The sequence below is a fragment of the Rana temporaria genome, chromosome 2, assembly GCF_905171775.1.
Source record: "Rana temporaria chromosome 2, aRanTem1.1, whole genome shotgun sequence".
NCBI lineage: Eukaryota > Metazoa > Chordata > Amphibia > Anura > Ranidae > Rana > Rana temporaria.
This window is the reverse complement of record NC_053490.1, coordinates 461163431-461178964: the sequence shown is the minus strand read 5'-3', so window position 1 is coordinate 461178964 and position 15534 is coordinate 461163431.

Sequence of the window (15534 nt, the reverse complement as noted above, 5' to 3'; positions counted from 1 at the left end):
AGTCTGAGCTGTGACGTATAGAAGCTGACTGTCAATCACAGGTGGCAGAGGCTTCCCTGCCTTTGATTGGCTGTCGGGTTTGAAAGCCCGTCTTTTTTGTTCCTGCTGTGCTCCAGCAGCTGCCCTCACATCAGTTCTGCCAGAGACAACAGAGCAGTGCTTGAAGGACACCCTATACCAGCCCTCAAATTTTCCACTCGCCTGCCTGCATTTTGCAAGGGAAATTTAAGGGCTGTCTATTGGGGGGGGGGGGGGGGTGAGCACCGCTGGCAGGCAGGTTGAATGGGGGGAGTCCATCCAGCGAGCACAGAGGGGAGGAGAGAGCCGATTGGATGATCAGAGTGCAGGGGACATCACTAGCATCTTTTATTTCAATTGCCGTGTGTTCCCTGCACTCGTATTCACATACAGCCCTTGCCTCCTGGTCCCGGGACTTGGATAGATCACCCGTCAAATCCTGGGACGTGTGACGTGTATCAAAGTTCCCCAGCCAGGGGGCGGGACTGTATGACAGCGAGCGGCAGGAACACAGCAATTGAAATAAAAACTGTTCCAGCAGTGTTCCTCTGCGATCTAATCATCCGGACGGCAACCCTCTTCCTCTCCTCTGTTCCCATGCACAGGCGTGCTGCATTGATGGGCACAGGCGTGCTGCATTGATGGACACAGGCGTGCTGCATTGATGGACACAGGCGTGCTGCATTGATGGACACAGGCGTGCTGCATTGATGGGCAGAGACACAGATAAAGTTGTTGTTAATATTTATTTCTCTTTCGTTCATAGACGGACACAGCATTCTTTGACATTAGGGTTATATCCGCTTTCACTAGGAGAGTTTAGGCAGAAAAAAAGCGCTTAAAGTGTTAACAAACACAAGCCTTAGTGCAGCTCCTCCCAGGGGGCGTGGCCCCCCCGGTATAACCCACACCCTGCTCTAACAGCCTCAGTTTTTTCCTGCCTAACGTCAGGAGAGTCAGGCACTCTGGAGTTCCTGTACTCTGGAGATTTTTTTCTTGCGATTTTCTCGCTTTTTATTATTTTGTTCCTGCATTTTTTTGGAATCCTGTGATTCTTCTATCAACAGCCGACTGGGTGACAGGCTGGGTCCTCGACCCTTGTAGTCCCCCCAGGTTCGGCCTTCGAGCGTGTGCCGGCCCTCAGCTCAGCTTTGGGACGTCCACGACAGGCCCCATTGCTCCAGGGGCGGCCGGGGAACTTCGGTTCTAGGGCACACATATGACCGGTCTCTATGGCCTTGTCACAGTGTGTCTGGCCGACAGCCATGCCGTTTAGCGGACGTTGGATCTGTCTGGGATACCTCCAGCCGGTGGTCGCAGGACGGGTAAGTAGTGGCCTCTTGCTCAGGTAAGTGGTCTGGCTGGAATTTTCCCCTGGGGAGGTCGACTGAGGGTTTGCCCTGCTTTCCTCTCTCCCTTTTTTTTCCTCTCCCTCCTTCCCAGTTTCTGGGTGACGGCCGTGAGGTGGGGGCCCCGCTTGGGGGGCTCAGTCTGACCTGGGGGCTGCTACTGCTGTGGGTGCTGTGTTTTTCTGGGCTGCCATATGTGCGGAGGGGGTCCTGTGGGCCTGTGTACTGCGTGTGTCACTGGGGCTTTGCTGTGTGTTTTTTGAAAAAACCGCCGTTTTCGGGCGCCATTTTGCCGCTGACGGCGGTGTTTTATGGCGCAGTTGTAATTGCGGCGGCCATTTTCTCGGAGCCCGCAGACATATCGGCGGCCATCTTGATACAGCTCTTGTGCCTAGGATGACGGCGCGTACGGCTCTGCACATTTTCCTTTTGGATGGCGCGGCACAGGCAGCGTTTTTGGCTCTCGGCAGCGGCGGTCTGGTCGGACGGTGAGTCCTCCGGGGGGGGGTTTCCCTGTTCTCTGTGGCGGCTGGGGGGATGTCCTGTGGAGCCTGCCAGTACTAGGGGATGTTAACCCTTAGTGTCCCTGTTCCTGCGGCCTCCAGGGATGCTGTGCTGGCAGTCCCTGAGGCGTTTTGGGTCAGGATGGGAGTGTTGGAGGGATGTGGGAATTGCACTTGTTCCCCCCTCTGCCTCTCTCTGGGTATTTTTTCTGACAGGGAATCAGGCCTCACTGAGGCGTCTGGTTTTGTTTTTTTGTCAGTAGCTGCTGGCTGAAGTCCACACGGACTGTGAGGATGGCCCTGTTTCAGGGTCAGCACTTGATGGTGCTGTTGTTGGGGCTCTTAACACTGCGGTGCGGGTTACCATGGTTAGCTATGGTGGTTTCGGAGGTGGCATCAGTGGTGTCAGTCCTTTTTTTTTGGGTTCCGTGCCACCCCGCACCGCAATATGTGTTTTTTCCTTGTGTTCCATGTCTGGAATATGTTGTGCAAGGATTGGGATCAGTCGCAGGGTACAAAATGCTTTGCGGTCTGTCCCCTCTTTTTTGGGGAGGATTCCTGTATCAGGGTGTCTCTCTCTCTCCCCCCCCCCCCGCCCCCTGTGTTCAGCTGGGTAGCTTGTTTTTAAAACAAGGCTGCCACATTACCTGGGGAAGGGGCTCCCGCTTTTGGGGACCCCGCTGATAGGGGTGCTGTGAATGTGGTCGCTCCATATTCACAGCGGGGGGGGGGGGGGGTGGTGAGTCCGGTTTTGGCCGGGACTCTGGTGTCGCAGACGTTTCCCGGATGGGGAGCTGGAGGCGCAGAATGCTTCTATGGCCTGCGTGGTCCTGACCGACCAGTTTGTACTAGGTCAGATATTTGTCTGTGTGTCGACCCCGGATATGCTCCCCTTGCTCTCCAGGGCATCCGCCTGCGCCATGTTTTCTGCCCTGCCTTGTATGGCTGGGGGTTGGTCTGCGGACGGTCTTTTCAGTAGTCCCTGGTGGTATTGCCCTGTGGGGGTGTACGCAGGGGTGTCTCTGATTGTCATCATAAAGGATGCCACGGGCGGTGTGAGCACTCTGCTCCCGCAATCTAAAAAAGGGTAGGTGCCTCACTGTAGGCGAGGGCCCTCATTTACTGTTCCCCATGCGTTTTTTGGTTTTCGCCCGCCAAGTGCGGCAGGAAAACATTTTCAAGGGGCTAGGACGTCCACTGAGGACACAGGCGCCCCGGGTGCCGCAAGCCTGCTCCCGCTTGGAGGTTTGCCTCCGCTCGCATCTCGGGTGGGGGGCTGGCTCCGCGAATTCGCGGCTCGGTGGAGGTCTCTCCTCTCTGACCGTTGGGTTGCGAGGTAGTTTCCTCTGGGTGCGAGACAGGATTTCTCTCTTGTCTACCAAACAGGTTTTTTCCCTCCATCCTCTGGCTCGCCGGGTGGCTCTGTCAGGGGCTGTCCAGGATCTTCTGGTCAGGGCAGTGATTGTGCCAGTTCCCTCGTGGAACAGGCTCCGGGGTTTTTCTCCAATCTGTTTTGTGGTCCCCAAAGGAGGACGGGGCCCGTCCAATCCTGGGCCTCAGGCCCTTGTTTGTTTTTTTATAAAAGTGCAAACTATCAGGATGAGGTTTTTCTGGCGTCCTTGGATGCCGTGAACACGTACCTGCATGTTCCCATATGCTCAAAGCACCAGAGTTTCTGGACTTTGCGGTCAGGGAGGACCATTTTTCATTGTGGCCCTCCCGCTCGGCTTGGTGTCGACACCACAGGTTTTCACCGAGGTGCTCGTCCCGATACTGGCCCGGCTGTGGCAGAGGGGGTTTGTTATTGTGGGATGTCTGTACAACATTCTCCTACGAGCTTCCTCGAGCTCTGAATTAGTGGAGCCATGTCTGTCACGTGTCAGACTCTCCAAGAGTTTGGCTGACTTCTGTTTTGTCCAGAAGTCAGTGTTGGTCCCGTCTCAGGGACTGGAATTCCTGGGACTAGTCCTGGATTCCGCCGGGGCGAAAAAAAAATTCTCCTAACGGAAAGAATTCAGACTCTGCAATCTGCTGGGCAGCAGTTGTCGACCTAGTAGTGGTCATCTCTGCGATTCTGCATGAGGGTGCTGGGTCTGACGGTGGCCTCTGTCGAGGCGGTTCCGTATGCCAAATTCCACGCCAGGGTGCTACAGAGGGTACTGCTGTCTCGTGGGGACAAGCTTCCGTCATCCCTGGATTACCAGGTTCAGTTGAGTCACCTGGTCCCTGGTGTGGTGGCTGACTTTTCCGGTGCTTCGGGCTGGAAAGGCATTTCTGCCATGTCACTGGACGGTGGTCGCGACGGATGCCAGCCTCTCCGGTTGGGGAGGGTTTTTTTTTGGGGCACCCAGTCAGCCCTGTGGCGCTGGACTCAGGTGGAGTCCCACCTACCAATCGGTGTTCTGGATCAGGCTTGCCGTGCCTGGTGGTCCCTGGATCTACAGGGCTGACCATTCAGGACCCTGTCCGACAACGCTGTGGCGTACGTCGACCATCTGGGAAGCACACGGAGTTCTGTTGCAGCGACGAGGGTCGCGCACATCCTTCGGTGGGCCGAAAGGTCCGTTCCGGCTCTATCGGCCGTGTACATTCTGGGAGTATGGAATTGGCGGGCCGACTCCTGAGTCGGACTGCGCTAGACCAAGGAGAGTGGTCTCTCCACCCGTAGGGGTTTTCAGTGTCTGTGCCGAAAGTGGGGCACTCCATGCGTGGACCTTCTAGCGTCCCGCCTCAACCGGAAGGTGCCATGTTTTTTTGGCCAGGTCAAGGGACCCATGGGCAGACGCGTCAGGCGCGTTGGTGGCTCCTTGGGGTCACTGTTGCCTACTTTAAACCTTCCCTCCTCGGTAGCTTCTTCCTCGACTGCTGCGCAGAGTGGAAGCCGAGGGAATTCTATCAATCCTGATTGCCCCAGATTGGCCGCGTCGCTCATGGTACGCGGACCTGGTGCGTCTGGTGGCAGACACCCCCTAGCGCGTTCCCCTGGGGGTTGATCTTCTGTTACAGGGTCCGATCATCCACCCTGTTTTTTACAGCCACTGGCTTAGCGGCGTGGCTGTTGAGAGCCTGGGGCTGTGGGCCCGAGGCCTATTGGGCTCAGTGGTCTCTACCGTGCTGCCTGCATGGAAGTCTACCTCACGTAGGTTTTACATCATACGTGGAAGGCCTGCATCTCTGTGTGTGAGGAGATGAAGTGGCACCCTCGGACATACGTGGTGTCCAGGATTCTGCTGTTTTTTACAGCAGGGAGTGGATCAGGCTCTCGCCTTAAGTACGGTTAGGAGTCAGTTTTCTGCTCTGGCTGTTACTTTCAATGAGCCTTGGCGTCGCACTCCTTGGTGCGTACGTCTGGTCTGGGGGTCTGGCATGTGGCCCCTCCACTACCCCCATGGGACTTGAATTTAGTCCTTTTGGTTCTTCTGGATGCTCCCTTTGTGGACATTCGGGAGGTTTTTTGTTGACTGTCACGAGACGGGAGCAGGTTTAGCTCAGCGCTAGAGTACCTGCCCTTCATGCATTTGACTCTGGGTGCTAGCCCAGGAAGGTCTGCGTCGTCACGTGGCCATGGCTCAGCGTGGGCATTTACACTGTGATTTTTTCTGGTAGCAATTACCTCGATCAGACGAGTGTTTGTCTGTTCTGGCGGCCTTGTCTTGCAAGGCTCCCTACTTGGTCATCCATAAGGATGAGGGGGTGCTGCGACCGCAGCCGTCTTTTCTCTCCAGGGTCGTTTCGGCTTTTCACGTTGATGAGGACATTGTTCTTCCATCCTTATGTCCTTGGCCGAAATGCAGGGAGGCGGCCTCTTTACATCCTCTGTATGTGATTCGGGCCCTGCGTATGTACTTATCTGCTACGATTCCGTTCCGGAAGTCGGTCTCACTGTTCGTGTCGCTGGCTGGTTCTACCAGGGGGCCTGGTAGTCTCGTCAGCCACCCCTTTTTCAGGGTGGATCCGACGAATTGTGCTTCAGGCCTATGCCCTGAAGGGGCTGGCGCCTCCCTTTTGGGTTACGGCGCATTCGACCAGGGCGATCGGAGCCTTTTTGGTTTTTCTGGCATCTGGCCTCTGTGTTACAGGGGTATATGGCAGCGACCTGGTCGTCGATCCACACTTTCAAGGTCTTACGAGGTGGATGTGTGCGCATCTTCTGATGCCTCCTTTGGCCGCAGATGTTACAGGCGGCGTTTTATGGTGGGAGTTTCTCCGTTGAGCAACTCCCGGTTTTGTTTGGGGTGTAACCTGTTTTGCTGTGTTGTTTCCCGCCCCTCGAATTTTTTGACACTGCTTTGGGACGTCCCTAATGTCAAAGAATGCTGTGTCCGTCTATGAACGAAAGAGAAAATAGGATTTTTGTACTCACCGTAAAATCCATTTCTCTGAGTTCATAGACGGACACAGCACCCACCCCTCCTTGGTTTGTACTGCTTGTTACGTACTGAGGCTGTTAGAGCAGGGTGTGGGTTATACCGGGGGGGCCACGCCCCCTGGGAGGAGCTGCACTAAGGCTTGTGTTTGTTAACACTTTAAGCGCTTTTTTTCTGCCTAAACTCTCCTAGTGAAAGCGGATATAACCCTAATGTCAAAGAATGCTGTGTCCGTCTATGAACTCAGAGAAATGGATTTTACGGTGAGTACAAAAATCCTATTTTTTATAACATAATTCTGCATAAAACGTTTTAAGTGTCATTTCATGAGATAATTTGAGGGCGTGTTTAGTGGTGGAATTAGGGGCAAGGCAGAGATGGGGCGGGGCAACTGGTGGCAAGTAACCCTTGAGGCCTTGCTTGTAGTTCAGGACTTTAAATTTTGAGTCTTGCCCTACACAGCAAGCCAGAGATGTTAAAATCGGCTGTGGAGAAATGTCAGGCAGATGGCTTTCCTTTTCCTATGCAACAGATTGTCTTCTCTGCTGACAGTCACAGTGAGTAACCCCCAAACACAGTTGTGAATATTGTGCTCCACCTGCAGTAACCGTGATCGTACATTCATATTTCCTGGGGAGTGATCGATTTATAGCTGCAGTTTTCCCTCTGGTGTCCATTCCTCCTCCTGTTTACAGCAACTGATATGCACCCTCTGATCACAGAGGTGTAAAATGTCCCCCATCACGTTCCCCAGTTCAATCTGACATACAGATGCCCAATAGTTGTAATTCTGCCAGAGATCCTCTACAGTAGGGGGGTTATCAACCTGTCAAAGGTACCTGCCAGGAATCTGTCAAAGCTGACAGCCAATCACAGGTGGCAGAGATGTTTCCTGTCTATAAATGGCTGTTGGCTTTGACCACTTTTCGGAAGGATATCTGTGGCTGGTTTGGACTCGTGTCCAAACCAGCCTTGGCTAAAGTTTTACTAAACCCAGAACACTGCATTCACTATATCTGGTCTTCCACAGAACATGGAAATGTAATGGTTTTAGTAAATATAAACTGCTAAAGACCTTTTTTTTTTCACCAGAAGTTAAAGCAGTTTTGTGACTTCTATCAGTGTCTGGTTAAAGCTTGTAGCAGGAGTTTTCCTTCTACTCCGACTGTTCTATAAGGCTGCAGGGCCCCCAACCTTCTGTCTGGACAGTACTGATTGGCCATGTGCTGATCACATGCACCCTCCCAAGAAAAATAAATAAATCTCTAGCAATACACACCAAATTGAGCATGTACAGATTGCCCCCTAGCCTATGTTCTATTGGGACATGGTTTGGGGACTGTGGAAGTAGGGGAGGAACAGAGAAGACAGGATTAAACAGCCTTTTTACACAATGCAGAGGATTAATCCCTTAGGTTACACAGTGCGTATAACAAGCATGCTTTACTGCATATACAGACTGATTTTCCTGTTGTGGGTTTAGTAGCGGTAAAAAAAAAACACTAGCGGTGCCCCCCCCCCCCCCTCTGCAACTGAAGCGGAGACAGCGGGGCTGAGCAGGTGGGTTGAGAGACAGCGGTCGGGTTTAGGCAGTGGTGCAGCACACGATGACAGAACAAATGGCTTTGCAGTGGGGAGGGGTGCGAGCCACACTCGGGTGACACTCGCCGGATCCCCTTCTCTCCGTGAGCGTGAGTGAAGCTGCCTCCCCCTCCTCCTTTATGTCTACACAGGGGGAGGGGATGCGACCAGTCCACTAGTTTTGTGCATGTCCCGATCATCTGGGGTCTGTATTGTTAGGGGTTCTGCACTGTAGGGGGTGGGTCTGTATTGGTAGGGGGTCTGCACTGCAGGGGGGGCCTGTGTAACATGCAGGGGGTCCAGAACTGTTAGGGGGTTGTCTGTGTAACATACAGGCATCCAGAGCTGTGGGATGCTGTCTAATGTAAAGGGGTCCAGAGATGCAGGGTGCTGTGTAATGTAAAGGGGTCCAGGGTGCTGTGTAATGTAAAGGGGTCCAGAGATGCAGGGTGCTGTGTAATGTAAAGGGGTCCAGGGTGCTGTGTAATGTAAAGGGGTCCAGAGATGCAGGGTGCTGTGTAATGTAAAGGGGTCCAGGGTGCTGTGTAATGTAAAGGGGTCCAGAGGTGCAGTTGTGTAGAGGGGGTACACAGTAGTGACAAAAATATATTGAAGGACACAGAGGTATGCAGGGGGCACAGTGGGGTGTTTTTTACATTTTAAGGTGGGGGTGCCAGATATAGGATCTGCCCCAGGTGCCAAATGCTCTAGGTAGGCCCCTGATAGGATCTTCTGGATCCTATAAACTCTAGTCCCAGCTCTCACCTTATTATTTTTAATCGCATTAGTATTGCTGGCACTTCTCTGTTCACCACACCCAGATTCTGATCAGGGAACAATGTATATATAAGTGACCCAACACAGATCAGATCTACACAATGTTCGATTTATTGGCCGGGTACAGCATATTTATAGTATACATTCAAGATATCACCCACCAATGGACATACAGCTATGTCAATGTTCAGACAGTTTTTATAACCATACCCAGGCTATCGCATCACTTTAAACCAGGTGTTAGTTTTGTGGTTCGGACAAAACTAAACCAAGACTTCCATCTCCTCTATAGAAACATCTCTCTTACTTCTAACTTACGAGCAACAATATATTTAAAGGAGTACTAACCAAAAACAAGAAATATATATTGGGGGGCTCTAAACCACCTCTTTTAAGGACTAATGCCACGTACACACCATCACTTTATGTGATGAAAAAAAACGACACTTTCTGTGAAGTAAAAAATGACGTTTTTGAAACTTCAATTTTCAAAGACGAAGTTGCCTACACACCATCGTTTTTCTCAGTGTTCTTGCAAAGTGAGGTTACGTTCCACCACGTTTTACCATTGAAGCTTGCTTCATAAGTAGCTTCTGGGCATGCGTGGATGAAAAAACATCTTAGAAAACGACGTTTTTTGCTACACACGGTCAATTTCTGTGAAGTAAAAAGTGCACTTTTGAAAAACGACACATAAAATTGAAGCATGCTTCAATTTTTTTTGGTCGTTTTTTACAAGACATAAAACGACGTTTTCCCCCACACACAGTCAATTAAAGTGACGTTTTTAAAAACGTCATTTTTTTTCATCACATAAAGTGATGGTGTGTACGCGGCATAAGAGTACATAACCATGCTAGTGGTGCCGCAGAAAACATATAGCACAGTGATGAAGGTAAGAGGTGCAGGCATTGAGCAAAGGAAAGCTTGGGGGCTGGAACAAATAAATCCATCTGTTTATTCGCAATCAACACAAATAAAATTAGGATCCCTTAAAGTGGTTGTAAACCAACCCCCCCCCCCCCCCCCCCCAAAAAAAACTGCAAGACCAGGGCTTAATGAGCTAGTATGCATAACATACTAGCTCATTATGAAATACTCAACTTAGATCGAAGCCCCCACAGCGGTCCCCGTACACTACTCGGGTGGCAACATCTCTCCAGGAGTTACTTCCGGGTATCGCGGGCTCCAGCGCTGTGATTGGCCGGAGCCACGATGATGTCACTCCCGCACGGGAGCCACCGTGACGGCACTCTAGCTGAAGCAATGACACGAACGAGCCATTGCTTCAGTGCACATGTGCCGATGATGTTGGCACATGCTGATACAGGGGATATCTCCTAAACCACGCATGACTGCAATCTCGAAAGCTCTCCTAGGGATTCTAGTATATACAGTGGCCCAGATTCAAGAAGCTATTGCGCCCGCGCAACCTATGCGCAATAGCTGTTTTGCTCCCGCGTAGCGAATGCCCCTGATTCAGGAACATTGCTACGCGGACTGCAGCCTAGGATATGACAGACATAAGCCTCCTTATGCCTTCATATCTCAGGCTGCATTCTTGCGTTGGCCGCTAGGGGGCGCGGCCATTGTGATCGGCGTATAGTATGCAAATTGCATACTACCACCGATTCACAAAAGTTGCGCGGGCCCTGCGCACGCAAGGTACGGAGTTTCCGTACGGCGACTTTAGCGCAAGGTTGCTCCTGCTGTAGCAGGGACAGCCAATGCTAAAGTATAGCCGCCCTTCCCGCTCGTGAAATTTAAATTTCACGTCGTTTACGTAAGTGATTCGTGAATGGCGCTGGACGCCATTCACGTTCACTTAGAAGCAAATGACGTCCTTGCGACGTCATTTGCCGCAATGCACGTCGGGAAAGTTTCCCGACGGAGCATGCGCTGTTCGCTCGGCGCGGGAGCGCGCCTAATTTAAATGATTCCCGCCCCCGGCGGGATCATTTACATTAGGCAGCCTTACGCCCGGCTATTTAGCATATCGCCCGCGCAATTTACGGAGCGGGCATATCAAAATATTTGCGTGGGCGCAGAGCAAAAATCGTTGCCCTTTGCCCACGCAAATATTGCGTGGATCTACCTGAATCTGGCCCAGTATATATATTAGGTTATGATCACCCAAATGTTTGCAGGGAAGTCTTACTACCTACTTCCTAAGTGTAGCCGACCATCTCAGTCTCCCTTGCATCTGCACCATCCTTACTACCCAGAATAGAAGCCCTGTGGCCACTAAGTAGTTGTCCTGCAATTTCCACTCAATTGGTGTGGTTTTCCTTTCAGCCTGCCTGTCTCCACTGCACCTCTCCGAACACAGGGGAGAGCTCCTCCCCTTTCACTATACTGGCCCGCGCTCATGAGCTTACTCTCTCCTCCCGACATGACATCTGTTTCTCTGTAGCTGAGAACTTAGGTGAGAGGACAGTCAATAGTAGTAGTGATAAACCCCCCCCCCCCACCCACTCTTGCGGGGAATGCCAGTCGTCTGCACAACACATTGGTTGTGGTCTGCCACCCAGCCCCCCTACATATGTATGGGCTGTCCCCCCCCCTGATGGTGGGAGTGCAGCCACAGACCAATTTGCCTTCCGGCCTAGTCCGTACTGTAAGACTGGCGCTACACAAAGTGTAGCGCAAGTCGGTGCGGACTCTTCTTGTGCTGCCCTAGCAATGCCCCTAGGCACAACGATCTGCCTATGTAAACGAGGCAGATCAACGTTCTATCAGTAGGGAAGGCATGGATCCTGTTATACAGTAAGTCACTGATCGCCGCCATTACTAGTAAAAGAATAAAAAATATTCCATAGTTTGTAGACCCTATAATTTTTCCGCAAACCAATCAATATATGCTTATTGTGATTTTTTTTTTTACCAATTAGCAGAATACATATTGGCCTAAATTGTATAAAGAAATTGAATTCTTTTTTATATATATATAAAAAAAATGTATTTTATTTTTTTTATAGCAGAAGGTATAAAAAAAATATTTTTTTTCAAAATGGTCACTTTTATTTATTTATTTATTTATAGCACAAAAAATAACCACAGAGGTGATCAAATACCACCAAAAGAAAGCTCTATTTGTGGGGGGAAAAAATAGAGCATACCGTATATACGAGTTTTTCAGCACATTTTTTTGTGTGCTGAAAATGCCCCCCTCGGCTTATACTCAAATCATCTTTTTACACCTGATCTCTCAGACTTTGGGGACCTGGTACCGGCCGTAGGTCCCCTGGACCCCAAACTTGGCACACATATAGCCCAATTCTTTCTCTACAAGTATGCAAAGTTTGCTGTCTGGGAGACCTACGGCTAGGGAGCAGCGATTTTTTTCATACCTGGGCACCCCTTCCATAGACTCCTATGTTAAACGTCAGTCTAGTCATGGACACAATGAGGCATGGGCACAGTGAGGCATGCAGATAGACACCCTAGGCCAGTGATGGCGAACCTTGGCACCCCAGATGTTTTGGAACTACATTTCCCATGATGCTCAACTACCCTGCAGAGTGCATGAGCATCATGGCAAATGTAGTTCTAAAACATCTGGGGTGCCAAGGTTCGCCATCACTGCCCTAGGCTTATACTCGAGACAATACGTTTTCCCAGTTTTTTGTGGTAAAATGAGGTGCCTCGGCTTATATTCGGGTCGGCTTATACTCTAGTATATACGGTACATTTTATTTGGGTACAGCCTTGCATGACCGTGCAATTTTCAGACAACCACTTCAGCCCCGGAAGATTTTACTCCCTTCCTGATCAGAGCACTTTTTAGATTTTGGCACTGCGTCGCTTTAACTGACAGTTGCACGGTCATGCGATGCTGTACCCAAACTAAATTTGCGCCTTTTTTTCCCCACAAATAAAGATTTCTTTTCGTGGTGCAAAATGAAGGAAAAACTTTCTGGACAGCCGCACTCCAAAAATAAATTGCTTTTATTTTAAAATAAAAAACACAAAAAAAGCATGCCACAGCAGACGGGGTAAAAAGCTGACGCGTTTCACACCAAACTTTAGTGCTTATTCATAGCTATTTGATGCATTGTAGAACAACCCTTACATATGAACACCAAGATTTTAAATCAAAAGTGTGCCTTCAGAAAGAACTCAACCAAGCACAGCTTACATCTAAATCAACCATATATTTGGAAACTGGTATAATGTCAGAAGGACTAAAGTCTTTTCTTATCCAATGTGAATAAGAGAAACTCCGTTTATGGAACCTTCATACTTGCGAAAGTCATAGATATGTGAAAGACCACTGATGCTTAGCATGTTATAGAGATCGGTTGGGAGTGGGCACAGACACAGTATGGCTCCAAAGGGCCTTAAAGGGTCAGTCCATCAAAAAGCCTAAACTTTGCCCCATCCCTCAGATTCCTTTCACTTCCTGTCCTGTAGACACAATAGTGAGAGGAAATCTCTCCAAGGTTGGCAGAATCCCCTCCTTGGCAGAACAGGTGACCCCATTGGAATGTTTCTCCTTGGTTCCTATTCTGGTGTCAATAATTTTAGATTTCCGTTTAAGTCAAGGTGACATTGGTCACCAGGACAAATAGAGAGGGTGAATCTACCCAGCAGGTTCACAGCAAAAAAAAAACCTGGAACAAAGCCTTAAGGGGACATTATATATTCTCAGTTGGCATATCTCTGTTGAGTATGTATTCTGTCTGGTGATTGCGGTGGAACACATTTGCGTGGTGGGTACCTTTTGATCACGGTGGAAGATCTCACGTATGTATGTGTGTGTTGTGGTCATACCCACTTTTAGATTTGGTAAACAGTGTGGGTAACTAACTAGTGTATTCACCATTACTTTGTCTACACCACAATCTAATGCACCTGTGGCGGAGCTGGACAAAGGCTGGAGCAGATTTAAACGGGAACCCCACTTATTACTGAAATGCAATTATGCTGCTTGTAATTTAACCACTTGATGCCAGCTGCATGCAAATATGCGGCCTCTTGGTGGGTGGGCCTTGGAGCTGAGCAACTGCATACTGACTGTGGTATACAGCTGTGCTGAGAACGCTCCCGACAGTTACTGGCTGCTAACGGAAAGCTCACAATCACTGCTTGCAATCAGGAGCTTTCCAATCATTCCTAAACCCCTTAAAGGGCAGGGAGGTGCTGGCTGAAAGGGGTTAAAAAACAAACCTTCTACTCACCTAGGTGGGTGCAGCATCGATCCAATGATGAATCTTTCCCCAACCGTCTCTGCAGTGATAACTGAACTATCAGACAGCTGATCGCTCAATTATCCTCTCTGCTCTGCCCCTCCAGTGCTAACTGGAGTGCTGGACTGGCAAAGGAGCAGCTGGCTCAGTCTCCCAGGGGAGCAGCTGAGAGGCTGAGTCAGCTGCCGATCCAGGCATGGACCAGCTGAGGGACGTCCGCCAACAGCGTGCTAAACTGGGCCACAGGAATGCAGAACAAACCACACTCCTGCGATCCATAGGAGAAGTATGACCAAAAAAGATCTGCCCATACTTCTCCTTTAAGCAGTCATTGATTCTGGTGAGTTTTTACTTTGATCAGTTATTGAAGCTTTATGGACCTTCGTTTGATGCACGTTATGGTGAAGAAGGAAATATGTTCAATTTAAAAGAGGCTATTTGCACACTATTTTGTTGTATGACACCGTGGTCAGTTTATGTGCCTCTGTCATCAGCAGCCTGCTATCTGTTCTTCTCTTTGCTCCTGTGTCGTCCTCCTCCCTCCCTTTTTGTGTGGGAGCTGCCCCAACCCCCTCCTGCTGCTCTCATAACACTAACCTGTATACACCATCAGCACTGCCTACTATTGCAGTGCCCCCCTCTGTGAATAATTTATACATATAAATGTTGTAAATACCTAATTTAAGAGCCAAGATTGCAATCACATGACCAACCAGCTCTCTCCTCCTCTCCCCTCCAGACTGACATCAGCAAAGGAATTCTCAGCCCCGCCCACTGCAACCCTCAGAGGAGGAAAGGAGAAATCTGGTCAATCATGTGATTGCAATCTCGGCAGTGAAATTAGGTATTTGCAGAATTTATTTTTTATAAAAAACACACAGAGGGGGATACTACAATATGAGGCAGTGCTGATGGTGTATACAAGTTAGAGTGGCTTAACAACCACTCTAAGTAGTTAAACTGACCTAATTTACAAACCAAAGTTCATTCCTTTGATCTAAAAGTAGTAAATGTTACAATGTTTCTCTTTATCTAGCCTGAGTGATGTTGTGATAAACTTGGCAGGCTGCCTAGGTTCCTTTTTTTTGACAGCTGTCAGCTTGAGCAGAGAACTCTCTGCACTGAATCGAGGAATTACATTTTTTTAGGGGGGTGAGGAAAATGCATTTTTGCTACATCAGTTTCAGTTTATAGTTGGATGACTAGTTTCCAAACTTAATACATTCACCACTACCTTGCAAACAACATTCAACAAAGATTATTAGAAACTACCCCCATACCCCTCTTTCAGCTATTAAGGGCTGGTTGACGCCAGATGCAGTGGGACGGAGTTGGGTAGCTATCCCAACGCAGTCCCACCGAATGGACATGGCAAAATGCCTGGTCTCCTATGTGCCCAGTTCACACCACTGCAAGTAAACGGTGCGATCTGCCAAGCTTGGTGCGTCATCACTGCGCTGATGTCAGTTGGATCACACCACACAGCAGCTGCTGCACCATTGGTGTGAACCAGCCATAAGTGCGATGGGCAGGTCAGATGACCAAAAAGGGAAGCACAAGAGGCAGGAAAGAGCACAGCCATGCAAGTTCTGGTCAAATTTTGATTAACAAGAACTGTGCAGGGTTGGGGGCTCCCACTGCGCCCCACTAATCAACTGAAAATATATTCAGGCACCTGTGCCTTATATAAAACAGCAGGGATCAACTTATGTGAAGGATGACACAGGTTTGGTTTAAAGATGCAGGAAGT